This window comes from Protopterus annectens, chromosome 10.part0 (assembly GCF_019279795.1).
Source record: "Protopterus annectens isolate FY-2018-M chromosome 10.part0, PAN1.0, whole genome shotgun sequence".
NCBI classification, from domain to species: Eukaryota; Metazoa; Chordata; order Ceratodontiformes; family Protopteridae; genus Protopterus; species Protopterus annectens.
In genome coordinates, this window is record NC_056744.1 from 128,578,990 (window position 1) to 128,601,636 (window position 22,647).

The following is a 22,647-nucleotide window of genomic DNA, read 5'->3' on the forward strand; positions in this document are numbered from 1 at the left end:
GGAAAATATTCAGGAAAAAATTCATTTTAGTCATTGAGAATTAGATTAGTAAAATTGTAAGTATGTAAGATTTGATGATTTTTAAAGAAAACTAAATGTTATATGTTAATAGATCCTTGCTTAGTAACAGTGTAGAGATCTTGCCATACAGTCATTAACATTATCAATATGCTGTCTTTTAAACTCAGTCACGAAATTACGTTCTTAAAATATATCGAGTTCACAACAGAATGGTTCTGTGTGGTGTGCCTGATAACATGATTTCCCACTAAATACTCCCTGAAGAATCCTATAAAATGATGCATGTTTTTGTAAAAGAGGAGGGTGCTGCTGCTGTGCATTTATACCTAAAAAAATGTGGCCACCATTATTAGTGTGACCGCCACTACCAATGTGACCACCAACATTGTGACTGAATACACTCCCCTGCATAGCTACAGCACTTACATGGCTGTGGAGGCATGAGTACAGTTATAATGTCAGCTCTACAGTCACATAGTGACTGGAATTGAGTGCACTTGCATGTGAATTAGACTTAGAACATGTCCTGCCTGTAAAGCTATGCAACCAGTTAGTAAGGGACAAGGCAGAGTGATGCAATCTTTAAAGTTTTCTTGTTTTTTACTATCATCATCCCATTTGTGGCACTAGGCTTAAAATGGACCACAAGGGTAGTTAGTCTAGTACTAATCTACTAATCTATGAACCTATTTACATTCATCTTGCCATGATACTCATTCAGAGACCACTATAATACTGAGAAACTCTAGTTGTTGCCTGCTGGAAACCTTTGTATTACTGCCTTGTACCAAAATATTCACTCACTTATGTTGATCCAAGCTTTATCTGATCAAAAGTGATATGCAGCCAGAACCCGTTCTGCAAATAATGGGAAAAACACAGGATCCTGTTCTGGGTGGGATGCCAGTCCATTGTAGGTTACAAGTACAATTACATTGCACAGTGCACACTGACCACAAAGACACACAGGCACACAGACACACATACACGCACACACATGCACACACACACACACACACACACACACACACACACACACACACACACACACACACACACACACACACACACACACACACGTGTGCAATAAAAGGAGTAATTGGAACACCACCACCCCATCATTTTAATTTATGTGATGCTTGGGACCCCCCCCCCCAAGAAAAGCCAAAGTGAATTCAAAGAAGCCAGGCTTACTGTGTACAGAAGGTACCCCAGACAGAAGTGAGACTGCTGGACCACATGCTGTGAGGAAGAAAAACTAACTAAAGCAGCATTGTGTTCTCCTACCTTCATCATCCAATAGACTTACTGCAAAGCAAAGGATTTATCATGAATCCATGTGCTGCAGCATCAAGTGGGTGGAAATGTCCAGCCATGTTAGAGCCACAGGGATACATAAGTGTACGTTATACATATAAAGTATATGAAACCTTAAGGAAAGGTCTGCTGCTACATAAGTCATACTGATACACATCACCAAAAACATTTGTACAAAGGAACATTCCAGGATTGTATACACAGTACAAATGACACTTATTGGTCTTTTGGTAGAAACGTGTTACTAAATAAAATTTAGAAAAGCAGGTTCATGATGAATTAAAGGCTGACACTTGATTACTGCTAATAGACTCAACTTTATATATGCAAAAACAACAGGATGCAACAACTGCAATCTCATACAGTCAAGAGAGAAAATGTGGAATACAAATAAATATAAAATCCTCCTAGTGTTGCTGACTTTTTGCTACACTGCTACAGATCCAAACTGCACGAAGTTACATATCACATTGAAGTATTAGATCTGACAGAAGATGACAGTTTGAGGCCTATTCTGCTTGTTTTTCTTAGCTATAAGTGTAATTGTCAAGCTTATCTAGCCAATGGTCTACATTGCCTTACCTCACTCTGAAAGTATTTTGTATCTTTCCATAAAGTCTTGAATTAATTTCAGTCCTCTATAATATGGTTTGTCCACAGGCATGCTATTTTGTGCAACCCTCATTCTTTTAGTGTGTAAAAATTTTTCTCACTTTTTCAATAACATATCTTCTGCCACCCCTATCAGATTTTGGAAAGCATCTGTTGTACTGAATAACTCTTTCCTATCAAACATCAGTTTCTTTAGTCATGTAAGTTTCTACTGACTTAGTTCTCCGCTTTCTGTTATTATTCTAAAGCACTTATATGTATCCTCTAATTTTTGTTTATATATATATGTATATGTGTGTGTATATATATATATATATATATGTGTGTGTATATATATATATATATATATATATATATATATATATGTGTGTGTGTGTGTGTGTGTGTATATATATATATATATATATATATATATATATATAAAAGGTAACATTCTGGTTAGGATAGTAGTAGCCATAAACTTAACAGCCAATAGGCCTTAATGTTCAGACAGTTTTAACAGTATAACAAACTGTGTCCAATTTTTCTGTTCTTTAGAACTTTGGGCTGATATAAAACCTTTTACTGTCCCCCCTCCCTCTCCTTTTTTCTCTCTTTCTCAGTTACCTAAATCATAGCCCGGGTTGTACATTAACTGCATATGACATCCATGCATTCTAGCCCTGTATCTTATTCTCATGGTAGTCTTTTTCATCATTGTTACCTGGACATTGCTAACACATTTTTTTTCTGTTAACCAAAACCTCTATTTCACAAAGATTGTTTATTTAGACAGACTAACAACTTACATATTTTAACTTCTTGTTTTCCTTTTCTGGAATTAACTAATCTCCCTACACATCTTTCGTTTTGAGATTTATTGTCTTGTTAAATATCAAAGCAGTCTCTCTGAGTGTTATATGCTCTGATAAATGAATACTAACTGTAATCAAATAAGCCAAACTTTGATTTTTTTATAGCATGTCAAGACCTTGTTCTATAGTTTCAGTCTCTCTCTCCCTCTCTCTCTTACACACACACACACACACACACACACACACACACACACACACACACACACACACACACACACACACACGCATACACACACACACCTAAACACACACTGTATGTCTCTGAGGTATAGTATGAGCTGCAATTTCTTTCACACTAGCATTTTTCAAGATTTGTTTTCTAGTCAATTGGAAATAAATTATGCATTTCCCTTTCTAGGCACAGGTGGATAATGAAGCACTGTATTTAACATTAGTAGCTTAATTTATGACAAAGGGCTCATACCAAACTTATGACAAAGGGCTCACGCCAAACTTATGACAAAGGGCTCATGCCAAACTTATGACAAAGGGCTCAAGCCAAACTTATAACAAAGGGCTCATGCCAAACTTACTACAAAGGGCTCAAAAGGAGAAAAGCTCTGGCCACTTATATGACAGGGGGTCATGATATTTTATTTTTTATATATACATTATTTACTTAGTGCACTGTGTTATGGTTTTACAAGTGAGGTGTGTTCCCACGATTGCAATAATATGATCAATAATATGATTATTTATCACCAATGGTATCATTATATTATCAATTTCATATACACTACATATATATATTTTTTTATCAAACATTGGTTAGTGTAATACATCTATCTATTTATTTATTTGTTTATTACCTGTGATGTTTGTTTAGATGAAGTTTGTTAATAAGTAAGTTTTATTAATTTATTACTATGAGAGTGTTTTTTAAGAACAATTTACTGTTTAATTTATTGTGTAATTGAATAAGTATTTGATTGAAAGGAAGTGATGTCAGTATATATATATATATATATATATATATATATATATATATATATATATATATGGTTATTTTGTAGTCCTTCATTAACTCTGAGGAAGCCATTGTATGGCGAAAGCGCTTAGTTTTTGGAGGCATTGCTGTTATTGTGAGTACTGAGTAATAAAGTGTCAAAAGCGGTTGGACATTTCTTTTTTTTGGATTTTTTTGTTGTCAGTTTTTTCCCCTTTGGGATTCGTTGATTTTTTATTTTGTTTATATATCTGAAGAGAAATATAGACAAAGGAATCCAGATACATAAATTTTCACAATACAAAAAAATAAGATCACAAAGGGGAAATGCAGAACAGAAGATTAGTAAAGAAGAAGTTAAAAAAATATAAGCAACTGCTGCTGTAAAAGTTAACATAATCACCCTACCAAAGGAACCCCTACAGCTGAATTTCACCTCCAGTTGCAACTGTACAAAAAACAAAAACAAAACAAACAAACAAAACCAACAACAAAAAAAACACAATACATTCAGTTAAAATCTATGTAAGGCAGCTTCCAAGAATCAAACTAAATTTAACTGTTTTGCCTCACGTCTGCATAAGTGTGTTCTGTACTGTAGCTTTGAATCTGCTGGAGGGACACCTCCACCCACACCCGCATGCCTTTTACTATTGAAGGTGAAACACTTTAGCATATTTTACCCTAGCAGTGTATAGGGACACCTCCACCCACACCTGCATGCCTTTTACTATTGAAGGTGAAACACTTTAGCATATTTTACCCTAGCAGTGTAACAATTCCCTGGAAAGTAAGAAAAACACATAACAGTAGAATTAAATGCTATGACTCACATCAAGTATTTACATTTCAAAGAGCTTGTCTTTGTATCCATAAACATTCTACCTCACTGATTGTTTTTGGTGATATGTCATCTGTGTGTGTGTGTGTGTGTGTGTGGGGGGGGGGCAATAACTGCATTCTATTGAAGTACCCAATTGGCCCTCACCTCATCTCAGTTGTTCTCCAGATTATATAGTATCAATTCAAGCCAAAGCCACTGCAGTACTACCTGTTGCAGTTAACGTAGGTGTATGTTAACAGCAATCTAGCAGCTTGTGTTACTGTCTTTAAAATTATCAGGATTCATCTTACCTCCTGTCTTGTTACAGTTTTACAGATTGTTTTCCTGGTACTTACTCCACCATGGGCCATGTCACTCCATTCAACCCTCGCTACGCTTGGGCTTCAGTCTGCTCTACTGCCGTATCACCAATTCCCACCCACCTCCACTGCATCTACATGTAATCATCATTTACGCCACTCCTCTAATCATCCTCTTATACTGTACCTAACTGTACTATCCAATCACAAACACTTCCCTTTATACCATCTCCACCGACTTCTGTTCTAAATTCCTTTTCAGATCTTACTCTGCCACATCCCCATCAAAACCTGCCTCTTTTCCACACTAATATCACTGCTCATTACCTCACCATACCATACCATACTACAAGACTTTTACAACATTAACCATGCTATTTCCCTCCAGTATCACCTTATTCATCCTGCTTGTCTCATCCCCACCAATAGTAATAATAAATAAGCACACCTTAACCATTACTTCATCCTCCGCTATCAAGCATCTTCCCGCTAACTACTAGATAATCTCTTCAATTTCCCATAACTCCATCCCACCGTTGTAATCCCCAAATACTAGAAAACGTCAGTCCCAATGTCAAGGTAATGCTTCTACCCATATTTGCTAAAAATGCCATAATAAACCGTTTTTCTGCACCATAAATCAGTGTTGTGATATATACACCAATTCAGGTCTCAGTTAAACCCCAAACCAAAGAATGCACCCTAAAAGTTTGAAAATAGTCAATTTAAACATTAGAAGCATATGCAGCAAAATCACAGATTTTCATACCTGAATGACCCAACACAACCAAGACATCCTAGCCACAACAGAAACATGGCTAAAGCCTGAAATAATAGATGTTGAAATATTACCCCCCGGGTATAATATTATTAGACTTGATAGAACACATAAAAAAAGCAGGTGAAATAGCTATAATCTACCCAAATATGCTCACAGTAACTCCCTATAGAGATACCCACAATTTGGAATAGCAGAAATCCTAATCTCATTCCTTAAACTTAACAGAGCCAAGAGCATATGCATTGCTGTGTTATATATCCTTTCAGGACAGAACACTCCAATACTTGAAAACATTATATTCTGGATAGCAGAAACAATGAAGAATGAAATTATCCTCCTGGGATGTAAACATTGACAGGCAGTATTTATCTGCAAATTCAGCAATTAGCAACACATACCTCTTTAGATTCACTCAGCCTATTAATACACCAATAAGATATGGGAATAACTCAAAGCAATCTATCCTGGATTGGATTCTGATTACCAACCTATCTAATTTTACCTCTTTGGGCACCCTCCCTGATACACTAAGTGACCACCTACCAGCTTTTGCCCACAGGAGCATGACACAACAAACAAAGAAACATAAGCTCAATACTACCTGTAATCTCTCCAGATTCTCCAAAGAGTCCTTCATTAAACCTCTGAAAGCGGTTAACTGGTCCATCCCAAAAAGACTTCCCTTAAACGATGGAGCTGAATGCTTCAATGCTGCATTTCCTAACATTCTTAACACCTTAATCACACAGCATACAAAAGGAATTAAAAACAGCCATACCTCAATGCCCTCACCAACCAATGCAAACTCCTTATGAAAGACAGAGACAGAGCATGGACTAACTGGCAAAAGAATAAAAAATGACAAAAATCGGTAACTATTCAGACAGCTATGAAACCAACTCAAGAAAAAAGTTAATAAAGATAAAAGTCTTATTATACTCAGCTATAAGATATCCATAAAAACAACCATAAAAATTCTGCTCCACCATATCCTGTCTCATCAGCCCAGGTACAAAAAAGGATCCCAGTCCATGCCAAAACTTTCCCAGTCTTCAAACAGCTACCTATTTCAATTCATACTTCATAGAATGTATAGCCAGCTTAACCTTAAACTCACCTAACAGACCCACTTCCACACAGCCAGCTTCCCCCACCTTTGACCCTATCATATTTCCCTCCGAAAACTCAGCTTTCTGCAACCTCTCCAATACACATACACACATCTCCATCCACATTACCTTTCAACCAGTTTCTATAACTCTCATAAAAAAGCTTTTGCATAAACTAAAACTTTGTTCCTCCTCAGCCAATAAACTTCACCTGGAATACCTAAATCTAGCTGCAGATACAATAGCATACCCAATCAGCATTCTTATTAATAGATCAATAACATAAATCCGTGTCTCTAACTTGTGGAACATGATACATATTCCCCTTTTACATAAAGGAGGTAATTCCGCTGACATTACAAATTTCCAAACTATAGCCAGCCTGTCTCCACACTCTAAAATCATTGAAAGATGCACACATCAACAATTTCTCCACTATCTCTCACAAAATAAGCTAATCACCAACACACAACATGGATTTCGGCCAGCGCACAGCACCTCTACTGCATTACTGCCATTTTTAGATACTGTCAATAGAGCTCAAAACTCTAATAAACTTGTATCTGCAGTATTTCTAGATCTATCAAAAGGCTTTGGCATAGTCTCTCACAGTAAACTCCTGAATCTGCTTTCCACCCTGGGTCTAGCATCTCCATCTATTCAATGGTTCTCTAGCTACTTCACCAACAGGCAATAAGCTGTAAAATGGCAAGGATCCATATCTGCATACATTCCCACTTCCACAGGAGTCCCACAGGGATACATCCTTGGCCCTGTATTAGTCAAATTTGTATCAATAAGCTGCATTCATCTTCTTGTGAAAGCACCTTGATTCAATATGCAGATGATTCTACCATCACCTGCTCTTCAAACCCCTTAACTCACCTCCAAGAAATCACTCAACAAGCTGTCATTGCCATTGAAACCTGGCTTACAACAGCACAACTCCTACTCAACCCCCCTAAAAAAACTCCTTCTCTTTACCCCAAATACTCACACCACTAATGAAGTACCTTTCAAAATCTTTTCGGCTAATGGCACTGAAATTGAATTAGTCCACCGTGCCAAACTATTATGAGTTATTGTAGATGTAATCTTAAATTTGATCTCCATATCCAAAGCATTATCAAAAAAACTTGTCAAAAACTAGGCATGCTATATAGAAACAAACATTTTCTGAGCACACTCACAAAAATTACTCTAGCCTAAACCTATCTTCTGCACTCCCTAATGTATGAAGCACCAACTACAACCAATTTACAATCCTCAAAAAAAAAAAAAAGCTGCTACAACAAAATTGCCAAGTTTGCTACTAATTCATCCTCCTATACCCATCACTGTAAAGATGTGCATACCCTTAGCTGGCTAAAACTCCCCCTCCACCTCTCCTACATTCAATTTATAATACATACAATCATACACAAACCATTGGCCTGCCCAGCTCTTACCCCTTTAATCAACATATATTTCCCTAAAAGACCTCTCAGATCAGAAGACAAACAACTTCTCACCATAAATAAAGTGAATAAATCCCTTGGACAAGGCCTATACTCATACTCAGTAGCAAAAAATTGGAACTCCTACCTCTAACCACCAGAACTATTTCTAACCTACCCACCTATAAATCCTCCCTAAAAGAATACCTTACAAAATTTTGGACTTGCTCCTGTGCCAGTCCTGGCTGCACTTACTTACTATGCTTCACTCATCCCCTTCAACCTAGATCACACTTCACAACCCTTTCCAGCCTCCTACTCCACTCCTGTTTGTTTCCCCACTACCTTATCTTATTCACTTCATCTCTGCAGACCTTTCTTCTACCTATTTCGGTTTCCTCCCCCCCTACTCACCTAAGCTACCTGAAGACACCCTGCCCTGCACTCTTCTTATAATCTCCTTCCCTGCATCCTTCTATAACCATAAAACAAACACCTCATTCATACTCAGACATCACTCAGTTTCACCTCACTGTCTCTAATCATGTAATCTCTAATTTCTCTTTAAACATCTTATTAGAATTAGAATGTATACCACACTAATCTATGTAACAAATAATATGACTAGTGAGTTTTTCCTCAAATATTTTCTCCAACTCATGTTATTGTTTTTCATTGCATTCTACTATGAATCATACATTCTGTTTTTCTCATTACAACATTTTTTTTTATCTTTTGTACTGTAACCTGATACAACAACAACAACAACTGTAACATGTTACTTTGTGATTTAAAATATATGTACCTGATTTCTGAAAAGTTGTGATTGTGGAGCTTTTCTTCCCACTCCTCTACTGAAAATGGGTGCTTTCTGGAACACTTGGACTTTCCCAGTAAACAGATGTCAAATAAAATATGGATATGGAAATTTTTGCAATATAGAAAATAAGAAAACAAAGGGGTAAAGTAGAAATGAGGATTAGTAATGGAGAAGTTAAAGAAACTAAATTATGGATTACCTATGAAGTTAAAGATTTAAGGATTTAGTGCAGAAAATCCAACTCTGGTAACATCACAGTATGATAGAACAGTGAATCCCCAAATTAAGGACAGACAGGCTCAGTGCAAACCATCTGATCAGTTGCCACATGAAGATACTTTGAGTCTTCAGTAGGAAACCAGTACAAAATTTCAGCTGAATTGCACAGCAAAGTAAGGAGCAGGAAACAGTGGCAACCCTGGCATAGTCAATGTTGAAGAGTGACAGGCCAGTGAGTTCCTATATGAAAAAGCAATGGAGAGATTATGTCACAGGAAGGAGTTCTGGAACTTTCTATAAAATGCCTGCAGGAAACAAAGAATAAAGAATGTGCCCTCATTTTTGAAGAAAAATGTCTAAGGGAAGAGTCGCTTAATTTAATAGAGATGGATAGACATATTAAGATTGATGAAAGAAATAGATTACAGAAAGTCAATAAGACAAAAAATGTTAGCAGTCTAATAAAACAAATGAACACAGTAATCAAGATATTAGCAGAAATTCATGTGATATAACAGGAGTAAATAGAATATACTACTGAACAGCAAAATGAATAACAGATAGTCTTACTGCAAAAATACAGGGCAGTAAGGGAAAGGAGGGAAAAATCAAATGCCATCATGGAAGTACTGAACAGAGAAAACTATAAAGCAATTAAGACAAGAAGTATCACTGTTATAAAAGTATAAAAAAGGGTACAGATCAACAAAAATACTTATAAAGATAGATGTGAAAAAATGTGCAGTAAGAGAACAGATCAGTCTCTGTTGTACACTTTTGCAAATAATAAACCAAAGATAACAGTACAGGTAAAAAACTTAGAAGATATGCAGATAAATGTAAAGGGAAAGTACAAAATAAGCAATTCACAGATAACTTCCCAAAATGTATAGAGAATTAGGAAACAAATAAATAGAATAGAAACACCACCAAAAAAATAGATACATTTTGGAGAAATATCTATGGCGGTCCTGTGGAATATAACAATGAATGGGTAGAAGAAGTAAAAAAAAAAACAGTAAAACGTTCAAATGTATAGGATATAAAATGGAATGAAGGAACAGCTAAAGAAATTGAAACAGAATTAAGAAAAGCTACTAACTGGAAACCTCCAGGCCCAGATGAGTCTATGTTCACTCACTGAATGGTAATTATATTAAATGGCTATTCCACGAACACTATCCAGTGAATCTCATTTCCATCAAAAACACATCATCTGAAACAAAATCATTGCATAGCCATAGTTGGCCAACATGCACACAATGAAAGGCAATATGGACTTACAGGTATGCTAGGGATAAGGAAATCTGCCCTTTCCCTGCTGTAGCATGATCTTGGAGTTAGTATATATAATTATGGGGGGCAAAGCCCTCCACATGAGGAGAATCCAGTTAACAGTGGTTCCCCACACCCCCTGCTAATTATATTTGCCAGCTTCGAGATCGCAGTACAGTAGAGAAAGAGCAGAGTTCCTTATCCCTAGCATACATGTAAGTCCATACTTCCTTTTGTTGTGTGTATGTTGGCCAGCTATGGCTATGCAATGATTTTGTTTCCGATTATGTGCATTTTTGATGAAAAGGAGTTTCACTGGATAGTGTTTGAGGATAAACAGTTCACTGGAATTACCATTCTACGAGCCCAGATACAGTATCTAACTTCTGGCTAAAAGTATTAACATAGTTACATAATGATTTAGCCCTGGGTAAGAACTACTTATATGCACACCCCAAACAGACACCAACCTGGTTAACAAGCGGAAACAACAATACTCCTCCTTAAGAGTGAATCTGCAAGCTATCCTAAAAACTGTAAACTAATAACTTGCCTTCCAAAACTGTACAAATTATATACGGGAATTGATGCTTGCATAGTTTACAGTTATTCATGAAAGAAAACTCATCCATGATGATAGAACAAAAGGGTAACAAAAGAAAGTCATATGGAACAAAGGATCATTTGCTGTTAAATAAAGTCATAACAGAATTGAAAAGAGGGAAAGAATCTAAGTATGGCATGGATAGATTACAAAAAAGCATTTGACAGCATTCCATATTCCTGGATAAAGGAGTGCTTACAGATGTAGAAGATACACCCTACATTGATCAATTACATTACAGTGACCATGAAACAGTGGCAAACCACTCTGCAGCAAAGCCATGATAAAGGACAAATTATCATTCCAGGGATAAAAATTTAAAGGGGGTTAGTGCAGGGTGACTCTTTGTCACCTTTAAAGGGGGTTACTGCAGGGTGACTCTTTGTCACCTTTAATGCAGGGTGACTCTTTGTCACCTTTAAAGGGGGTTACTGCAGGGTGACTCTTTGTCACCTTTAAAGGGGGTTACTGCAGGGTGACTCTTTGTCACCTTTAAAGGGGGTTAGTGCAGGGTTGACTTTGTCACACTTTAAAGGGGGTTACTGCAGGGTGACTCTTTGTCACCTTTAAAGGGGGTTAGTGCAGGGTGACTCTTTGTCACCTTTAAAGGGGGTTACTGCAGGGTGACTCTTTGTCACCTTTAAAGGGGGTTACTGCAGGGTGACTCTTTGTCACCTTTAAAGGGGGTTACTGCAGGGTGACTCTTTGTCACCGCTGCACTTTAGTCTTACCCCTAACTTAGTAAGCTGCCTACTTAACAGATTAGGTCTTGATTACAATTTGGCTCCCAGACAACAACAAAGTGTAAAGACTTCTCATCTTCTTTTTGTGGATGATTTAAAAATATATAGTTCATCAGATGAGGAGCTGAAAGCACAACAGGAAATTATCAAAACTTTCTCAGATGATACAAGAATGTCATTTGGTCTTGATAAGTGTGCAACATTTAAAGCAGGAAGGTTGCAGCACCAAGAAATTATCAGTCTGGTATAGGAATGTGATATAAAGGAAATTGAGCAGGAGGGAGTGTATAAATATATGAGACTTGATGAAGGATTGACAATAAAACATGAACAAATGTGAACAAAACTCCATAATGAATATTTTAGAAGAGAAAATGTAATACTGAAAGCAGCTCTTACATCTAGGCACAAAGTCCAAACTATAAACCAGTTTGCTCTTCCTGCTCTAACTTATAGTTTGGGGGTGATTGGCTCCAAAAGGTACTGGATCATTTGGGCAGGAAAGAAAGAAAAATGCTTCACACTTATCAAATGACACATACAAATCAGTGTACACCAAGATTTCTTGTTCTGAAGGAGGTATGAGCCTCCTCAAATTGATTACATTTATAGATCTGGAATTATAGGACTGCATACATATCTGCTAACCTCATCAAATCCAAACACAGTGAAAGTTTTAAAACATGAGGAGAATTAGCCTAAGATGATGACTTCCCTGCTTAGTTTAGCAGAAGCATATAGGTGTCAAGCGGGAATGGAAACCAAACTAGAAGTAGACAAAAGTCAGGCACTAACTGGATGTGCCAAAAACCAAAAGAAAGAATACAAGGAGAAGGATCAGACCATAGGCATAATTATGTGTTAAGACTGTTGTACTGGGGACTGTGCAAACATTATGATATTGAAGTAGCTGAGAAGCATTTGAAACATGAGCCACAAAGCATTAAAGAAAATGATGAAGTTTATATTACATGGGATCAACTATTTCTAACAGTTTAAAAAAATAGATGTGAGAAAACTGGATATAGTAGTCCATGAAAAGAAGACAAAAGTAGAATTGATAATTGAAATTGCTACACCCAGTTATTACAGTGTTTTATGTAGAGACAGGCACAAAGTCATAAAATACCAGGGTTTGCAGGTGGAAATGAGGGCAATGTGTCAAAAGGATACCCAGACTCTTCAAATAGTAGGAACAACGGGTCTCATAAAAAAGAATTTGCAGTCTTATTTAGATATGCTACTGATACTTGTAACTCCGTATGAACTGCAGGAGGAGTCTTTACTGGGCACATTGTGGGTGCTATGAAGAGCACATTTGGCTGATATCAAGAGCACTTTTGGCTGACATCAAAGCTTGAAACAATACTAATTTCATGAACTTTAATTGTACTTTAACTTAGGAATGGGGTCCATTCCCATCTTGGCATTAGAAACCCAAAGTACTTGGAGAAATAAAATCCACATGTGATGCAGAAATGAGCAAGGAATTCTGTAAGGTCAATTGGATACCATGTAAAACCAGACAGAAGAGTTTAAACTGGTGTCCTTTGGAGGGGCAGGATGCATTAGGAAGGTTGATGGAAATTTGGGTTCTGTTGTCTCACTGCAAAGGAAGATTTTTTTTCCAGATGCTGAGGTGAAGAAACACAGATAAAGTGAGAAAGAGAGAGATTTAGATATATGATTCTTTAAAATCCAAAACTGATTTTGTAGTAATGGGAAGTGTGTGTGTGTGTGTGTGTGTGTGTGTGTGTGTGTGTGTGTGTGTGTGTGTGTGTGTGTGTGCGTGCGTGCGTGCGTGTGTGTGTGTGTGTGTGTGTGTGTGTGTGTGTGTGTGTGTGTGTGTGTGTGTGTGTGTGTGTGTGCCTAGGTGTGTGGGGGGGGGGTTAGAACTTCAAAGTGACATCAAAGCATATAAATGAAGTATTAATGTTGCTACCCAAATGCAGTTTATTAAGGAAAAAGTACAGAAGTTCTTTTTTATGCTTTATAATGGAAAAAAGGGAAACATGACATTCCAGTAGAACATTTAACACAGCCGTTTGATTTAAGAAACAATACTGTGATATAAGAAAATGTGTTTCTATGGTAATGTGGTTATATAAGACACAACTGCACTGAGTTTCTGGAGACTGTGTGTAGAAGTAAAGATCATATGCTGATATAATATATTAAATAAGCAAAATATGGTTCTACTAGGAATTGATGATTTCCACAAAGACAGTGATACAAAATATTGAAAAAATGCATGAAATACAGAAGAGTGAACATCTTAATTTTAAAATGTTTTTTTTGTAGGTGGGCAAGTGCCCTTCATCCATAGTTGTGGTGGCAAGCCTCCACACCTCCCCAACTTACATATACCAACTCCACAATCACAACAAATCAAAGAAGGGACTCTCCCAAATGAAGTGAATTATTGCTATGGTATAATTAGAAACTGCACCGGCAATGATTTCCTGAGTTTTATGGTCTACGTTGATGTTTTTTTTGTTATTTTTTGCAGGCAAATGAAAGTCAAGGAATTTCACCTTGACCAACTGCTGAGGAGCCACAAAGTGCTTGTGCTGAGGTTAAAAATCTTTAAGTACTGTTTTTTTTATTTTTATGGGGGAGGGTTCTAGCAGATGCATCTTTATGTACAATTATCAGAAAACTGCACTTGAGTTGGAAAGAATTAATGTGTGCCACAGTAGCATAATTAATCTATGTTGTTGAATAATAGCTAAGAACAGAAATACTCATATTTAGAGTACCTTAACCTAAAATATGACAGTAAAACTGAAATAATCTTCAGAAATGTAATGATGACTGGTACATGTACATGTTAATTAAAATATTGGAAAAATTCCCCACTAAAATGTGTCACAGAAGATCTAAAACTTCACAGCTTCAGGGGGGGGGGCAGACCCCCTGGTCTAAATCACATATTTTCTCTAGCTAAATTCCATCCAGTAAAATGCTCAGAACTCCATCAAAATTATTTGTTTTTTCAGCAAATGTTCTGGTTCACCTTGGAGGGCATGTATCTCACCTGTGGCCCATGTAGGAAGCTTTTACAGTTAATTTATTAATTAGTTAGTACAGGAAATCAAAGACTTAAACATTTTTAACTTTAGTTGATATCCCTACAGTCATAAGAAAAGCAATGCTTAGAGGATTCCAGTAGCCAAGCAAGATAGAATACATTCATTTTACAGATATTACTTTAGTCAGTTGTTGATGCTGTAGGTTATGTGAGACATGTTTCTAAGAGATGTTCAAAGAAATACTCATCTCTGGCTACTCCCTTGATTATAGCAGGTTTTGTTTATGTATTTAGTGATACGATGTGCAGCCTGCTTGGCACCTGACTCATAGTGAAATGGAAAAGCATGCCGTGCCTTCTCTTACCCACAATGTCCTGCAAATGCAAGTCTCACTTCTTCATGCCTATGAAGCACTGCAGTAGCATACCCTGCCTTCTCATAAGGTCCCTTACCTGACAGACAGTGTTGTCCCTTTTGTAAATGTCTGGATCTATCTTTATTATTTATAATGTACTTTCTGGAAATGTGAATTAATGCAGTATTAGTTTAGGCAGAAAAAAACTCTGATACTAGAATAAGACAACAGATCATTTTTAAGACTGCCATTCAATATTGCCCAGTTTACCAACAAACAAAAAATAAAGTTAATATATTTATAATAAATATCTTTGAGCAGTAACAGGAAATATGTTATAGGCCCAGACACAAAGACTTGTGTAGCCTCTCAACATGCATTTTGTTAGATAGAACATATATATTTTCATCTGCTTGGCAAAATCCATTGTCCGCTTATAACTATTTTTGTCTATGTATGAAAAAGGGAGTGAGGGTGAGGGTGATTCTTCTTCTGCAGACACTCGTACTAAAGTCAGGCTGAAGCTTGTACATACTAAAACCACCAAAGCTTTAGCTAATGTTAAACATGCTGGCACATAGCATGGCTCTTCTGTTCTAATGTTATTTTATTTTATTTATTTATTTTTTTGGAGTGAAGCATGGTTGTATATGTTTCAGGAATGAATTTGTATACTGGCATGATGAATTAAAGAGAAGGTTGTAAGAAAACAATAAAATACATTTAGGCACATTATTTTATGTTTTGCTCAGTTAATAGTTCCATACTCAAAAAAATATTTTCAAAGAAGCAAAGACACTTTTAGTACCATTGCATATGTAGTTTTGTGGCATCTTTTGCATATTTTTTTCTCAATCTCACCTATATAAATTCTTAATGAGGACACAATTTTGATAATATTTTATGCAAAAATAACAGTGGCTACAAATTTAGTTATGTCTAGCTTGCCTCCTATTAGTACAAAGGGACATTTATCTAAAACTTTTCTTTGCATTTATTTGAAGGGGCACTGCAGGCCCCCAGGTCAGTGTCGTAGGAGGTTGTGGCCTTCAGACATTCTGTTGCTTTGGATAATCACCTTCATGGTCAATATTACTTATCAAAAAAGCAAGTACTTGTTTTTTTTTTTTTTTTAACAAACGTTAACTATTTTCCTTTCACCTTTACGTGGTCATGTTGGAATGGGAAAGTATCATTTCTGAAACACTGTCCCTGAATTTCTCTGATTTGACCATTTGTATTTCAGTAAAAGGTATAGCAAGAATTCCGTTCATCCTGTACTCTTTAGTAGCAAGATGTAGGCTCTCCTTTTACCATGCTTTTTCTGATTTGGTTATTCTTAGCAAATGCAGCAAAAACTATATAATTATAATAATGAATATTATTTATTTATGTATTTATTTAGTGTCCTTTGTCCACCCCCCACACATACACATACATGTCCTACAGCATAGTCTTTCTGGAATTCTTAGGAAGTAGATCATTATAGCTAAATTGCCCTTTGCAGCAGAATCATCAGGCTTTAATTGTTTACAAATAAGTTAACCCCAAAGTTTATCCTTGGCTATCTGGTTATTAAAATGAGTACCACTGTCCTAGAGGGGAAAAAATAATGATATTCCAATATCACTATCCTCTAACATGAAGTGGTGCAAAAATTAAGATATTGCAATATCACTATCCTCTAACATGAAGTGGTGCAAAAATTAAGATATTGCAATATCACTATCCTCTAACATGAAGTGGTGCAAAAATTAAGATATTGCAATATCACTATCCTCTAACATGAAGTGGTGCAAAAATTAAGATATTGCAATATCACTATCCTCTAACATGAAGTGGTGCAAAAATTAAGATATTGCAATATCACTATCCTCTAGCATGAAGTGGTGCAAAAATTAAGATATTGTAATATCACTATCCTCTAACATGAAGTGGTGCAAAAATTAAGATATTGCAATATCACTATCCTCTAACATGAAGTGGTGCAAAAATTAAGATATTGCAATATCACTATCGTCTGACATGACATGGTCTTTCAAATGCACACATGAACACACTGCATCTGACAAAAAAAATAAATAAATTGTCATTTATTTTTCACTGATTCCCTCTGATTGCCATTTAATTGCACGGTCCTTTCTAAAAATTCTCAAAGTATCATGTCAAATGGATGCCACATGTCAGCTCTGATCTCCTGGATTTAAATGTAAGATAGCAAAATATAAAAGAAGAAAGAACCAGACAGAAAAAAAGGATCCAAGACAGGTACATGGGCAGACAATAAGCTGTAAAAAAACAGCTGAAGAGTGGTTTTCAAGAAATTAGGGTATCGAAACACTGTTTGTGAAATGCATTATTTTTGTTATAGCATCTACAATGAAGATGGTGAACAATATAAAATACATTATTCATTTTGTAAAAAAACAAGACTATAAAATCTGGCACTATGCCTGGACTGCTTAGATCTTGTGAAAATTATATGTTCAAGGCATGTGCATTTCCATTCTTCTTTAGAGATAGAGGTATGAATGTATTTACATTGATTTTTTTTTTAATTTTCTCTGTCTTGTTTTCTACTGTTCTGGATTACAACCGCATTAATAAACAATGTAGATAAAAGACTGTTAAAACTATTTTGTCTGTATGAAGAAGTCAGAACTGATGTCGTACTCCATTAGACTCTATGTTGTACTCCATTAGATTCTAGCCTCCCTCTCTAATGTATCATAATTTCTGTCTCACTCCTCCTACTTGGAGTTTTTCTGTGCTGCATATATTCCCAACGTGTGGTTTCCGATTCATGTAACTGCCTCTAAACACTAAGCATCACTATGAAAATGCTTCCAGCTTCAGTTACACCTATGGCACAGCTGATCCACAGCTGATACTCTGTATATTTCTACTTAAGACTAATACATCATGATTACTGCCCTGACTCTAGCAAATCCATTCCTACTTTTCAGTTATGCAGTCTCATCCCTCTCAAAACTCACCAAATTATATTTTATCCCTGTTCATAAAAAGGTCTAGGGGAAAAAAATATTTTTTGGAATTTGGAATTCTTTCTCTTTCCACATCAAGGAAATGATAGATCCTGAACTCTGCTTTCCTGTCTGATTCTGTTTCTTCTTCATTTTGCTAGCTTCTGACTTCTCTTTTAAACTGTAGCAAACTGCTCGCTACAAATGTAGCAACCAGTTGCCGCAGTTTATACCCTGCACAGAACACCACAGCACTCAAGTCTTACTTTAAAGAAATAAACATTTTCTTTTGTCTTTTAAACCATAGTAAACTACTTGCTACAAAAGTAGTTGCTACAGTTTATACCCCATGTAAAGAAAATGAAAACACTGTCATCTGTGTTAGTATGTCTGGCAGGAGATTTATGTATATTCTCAGATTAACTTGTATTATATGCCAGCATGTCTAATTGTAAAAATGCAAATAAGTTTTAAAATGTTAAGTATTTCCTTGTTTATACAAAATGTTTAAAGAATCTGTCAGTGTTTTGATACTTTTCTAATTGCACATGTTTGTCAAGGAGATTCTAAAGTACAAACTGTCTGTGGAGAATCAGCTGATCAGTAGGTGATGTCATTAGAAAATTCCTGGTTGCTAAGTGATTATTTGAACAGATGGTTGACAGGAAAAATAACTTTTCTGAAATAATTGATTGTTATTTTTAAAATAAGACAGATGGGACTGTTAACCTGGACTATAAAAGAGACTGCTAAAGTCAGTTGTAGGCAGTTAGTTAAGAGTTGCAGTTAGTTAAGAGTTGCAGTCGGTTACAGTGCTGTGCAGTGGATACCCGAAAAAGGAATCACCAAAAACTGTAAGCCTGCCTTTGCCTTACTGTGATGCTTTAGATTAGATCAGGGACAGTATTCTCTAACTGAAGAAAGTAGAAAACCAGATGAAGGAAAGCCACCAAAAGTCAAATGGTACAACCAGCAACAAGAATTTTAATGTAATTAAGCACTTTTCATCCTACTCACTGGTAGGACTTCTTTAAATTAGATCTGAAGAAGTCCTACCAGTGAGTAGGACGAAAATAGCTTAATGACAATATTTTCCTAGTTAGATTAGGAAAGTTTAGTTATTTAAATAGAGTTTTTCTAAAATGATGGACTTCTATCCTACAGTTTAATTTTATATTTCTGGTGATTGAATTCTGGTGTTTATTGAAAATTATTGATTTACATTCTTGTAATCATTTTACTTATTAAATGTTTTTCATTACTTTACATTGTGGCTGGACAGTCAGTGTATTCTTGAGAGTTTAGAGCATGCTTATACCAATTTGATATTCTCCAGGTCACCTTGAATGCCTGGCTGCTTCTGGTCATAGCTATCATTTATTTTGATATTTAATTTTTAATAAGGGCATGTAGACCTGTCTGACTCTGGTGGCAGTGTTTACCATTTGTATTGGGGAAGGGACACATCTGGAAATCTGTGTTAGGCTTCCCATAAATGCTTCAGTGCATGAGATTTGAATGTATTTTGAGTGTGAGTAAGTCAGAGGTCTTAAACTGGATCACACTGCTCCGAAGTGTATAATAATGGATTACATTTGGGATGGACAGAGGTATATAGTCCAGTCCCAGGCAATAGAGTCTATTCCTGTTGTGCTGTTAAGGGAAATTTGTGGAATTTTACTTCTGTGTGCTCTGGTGTTTTCCATAATGCTCCCACACTTGAGTTAGTAGTAAGGATTGAGGCTCCTTAATTACTGACCCAGGTTTTAAGTGGGGGATGTCACATATTGGTGCCAGTCTGGTGGGATATTAACTGGATGTCACACCCCACATGGAGCACTATTGTGCTCAGCTTTCAGTTAAAAAATATATATATTTTTTATTTTTAAACTGTAGCAATTCAGTGTAGAAAGGAGTTGCTACAATTTAGACTACATACACAGCACCACAGCACCCTGGTTTGACCGCAAATGTGATTCTGGCTTTTAAAACCCAGTATGCATTAAAGAGCAATTAGGATCAACCAATCACACCCCTCACACTTTTGTGCCCAGGGCAGTTGACCCCTTCATCCCACCCTATCTACACTACTGCACACCCACTACCTCTGGGAACCCCTCAGTGAGATGGAATACTGTTCATACTTGAGATATCAGGTCATTGTACACAGCCTGCACTAATTCTAGCAATGTTTCTGAGACATTGAACCACAACAGGACTGCCCAAATCAACATTCTTGAGACCTTGTTATATGCTTTCTCCAAGCTTAGGAATGCCCATTTGGACTCTTTCCTCATGTTTTGCTTCTTCTCAAGTATCTGTCTCATTGCCTCACCTCAAACATTGGGTCTGTTCTGCTGTATCCTGATCTGAATCCAAACTACCCATCTCCCATCTTACTTTCTACTACTCCGCATATTCATTTATCAATCACCCTCCGCAGAACTTTAATGCAATGTGACAGGAGTTTGGTAAGTCTATATTGTCCATGGTTGTGAATGTCTCCTTCGTTTTTGAATGCTGGAACTAGTATGTTTATACTCCAGTCATCTGGGATATACCTTTCTCTCCATACTGTTATGAGTCCCTCATGAGCCATTTCTTCCCTATCTCATCCAACATCTTTATCATGTTCACTGTAACTTCATCTGTGCCTGCTGCTTTCCTTAATGCTGTTCTAACCTTTTCTATGATGGGCTTTCCCTCTTATTTCATTGTAAGCTGTGTCAAGGGTAGTACAGCTTTTGTGGGGTTTTCTTCATTCAGCACCTTTAGGAAGTACTCCTTCCATCTGCCTTTGATGTCCTGTGGAAAAATTGTTTTGGCATCCCTTATGAAGGGTGTCTGACTGTCTTCTTTATCTTTCTGCTTTGCCATACTACCTGATAGAGTTCTTTGTCACTTTCCAGATGCTGGCCTCTGATGCCTTGTTCTTTGCCATTGCATTTCCTCTCTTAGCCTTTTTGTTAGCCAACCAGTATTCCTTCTTAGCCTGGTATGTCTTTTCTATCTTGCACTTTTTCCTGCACTCCTTCTTTATTTTGATGACTTCTTGGACTTCTGCAGTCCACTGCTAGCTTTCCTTAAGTACGTTATTTCCATACCTGACTCTGCCACATATCTGTTCTATAGTTCCCACACATGCTGTTTTGAGGAGCTGCCATTCTTCTTCAGCTTCACCTATTTCCTCTTCTTCCTGAAGTGTTAGAGCCCTGAGTAATTCTTTGAACTATTCTGCTTTCTCTCCAGTCAACTTCCAGGTCTTCAGCTTGGTCTTCTTTGACCTTAGAACTTTCTCTGACCACTGCTTGCAGCTGATTGTGGCAATCATTGGTTCATGCTGTGGGACAGCTTTTTCACTTGGGTTACTTTGCAATTACTGATTCTATCCCAGTGCCCTTTCCTTACTAGGAGAAAGTCTACCTGAGTTACATGCTGGCCACTCTTGTATATGATCTTGTGACTGCCTCTTTTTCTGAACCATGGCCACCATCAAGCCAAGAATGAACTCTACGTCTTTATTCTTGTTCCATTACTCATGCGGATCCAGGCAGTCCTCATATCCTGTTCTGTCTGTCCTGATTTGTGTATTCAGTTCACACATTATCAACACAAATTCCTGTTGTTTTGTTTTATTCAGTAGGTCCTGCAACTGCCGTTTGAATGCACTCTTTTCCTCAATATTACAATCCTGCTCTGGGGCATAGGCTGATTATGAATAGTGCCTTGTGTTCACACTAGAGTCTGATTGCCATGAATCTGTCACTAATTCTGATGACATTCTTCACACAACATTTCTAGTCTATCCTTCTCCTGAATAGCAGACTAGATACATAGGATGTCCAGCCTCCTCCTTTACCATCCTGTCATCCTATGTTAAGTTGTTTGGCAGGTTGATTGGTTTAATGTCCAGATATCCCAGATTACCACTGCTGGGCAACTGGATACCGGCCAGCCAGTAACTTATTTACCTAGGGCTGCTGGGCCTTGTGATAGCCAACACACTGGCCAACATGGGCACATATACCTGTCCCACCATTAGCATGGGTCCATGACATTGTCAGGGTCCTCAACCCACTTATCATCGGCAAATACCCAAGCCTATTTGGCAACATTAGTCAATACAACCGAATTACCTGGAGCCATATTTTACACCATCGAGTGGCTAGCCATGCCAAGGTGCACGGTCTGCTATCCATGTTTTCCTATCTTGAGGATATTCTGTACCACAGTTGATACCCAAAGTGGCTGGTCTACATGACTCTACCCCCTTATAGGCACTATATAGAGTCTATGCTGCTGCCCATATTTCCATTCTTGGAAGAGTTTGAAGTGGAAACACTCAGCATATTTTTGGGAGGTGGGAGGAACCCCACAGAAATACAGAGAAAACATG

The 22,647-nt window shown here is 36.9% G+C and overlaps 1 protein-coding gene across 1 annotated transcript in view; it reads right to left on the reverse strand.

Annotated features, from left to right (window-relative positions):
* Nucleotides 1-22,647, reverse strand: part of CACNG4 (calcium voltage-gated channel auxiliary subunit gamma 4) — a 1,134,870-nt gene that overhangs the window by 1,053,641 nt on the left and 58,582 nt on the right. The gene's annotated exons all lie outside the window — the stretch shown is intronic.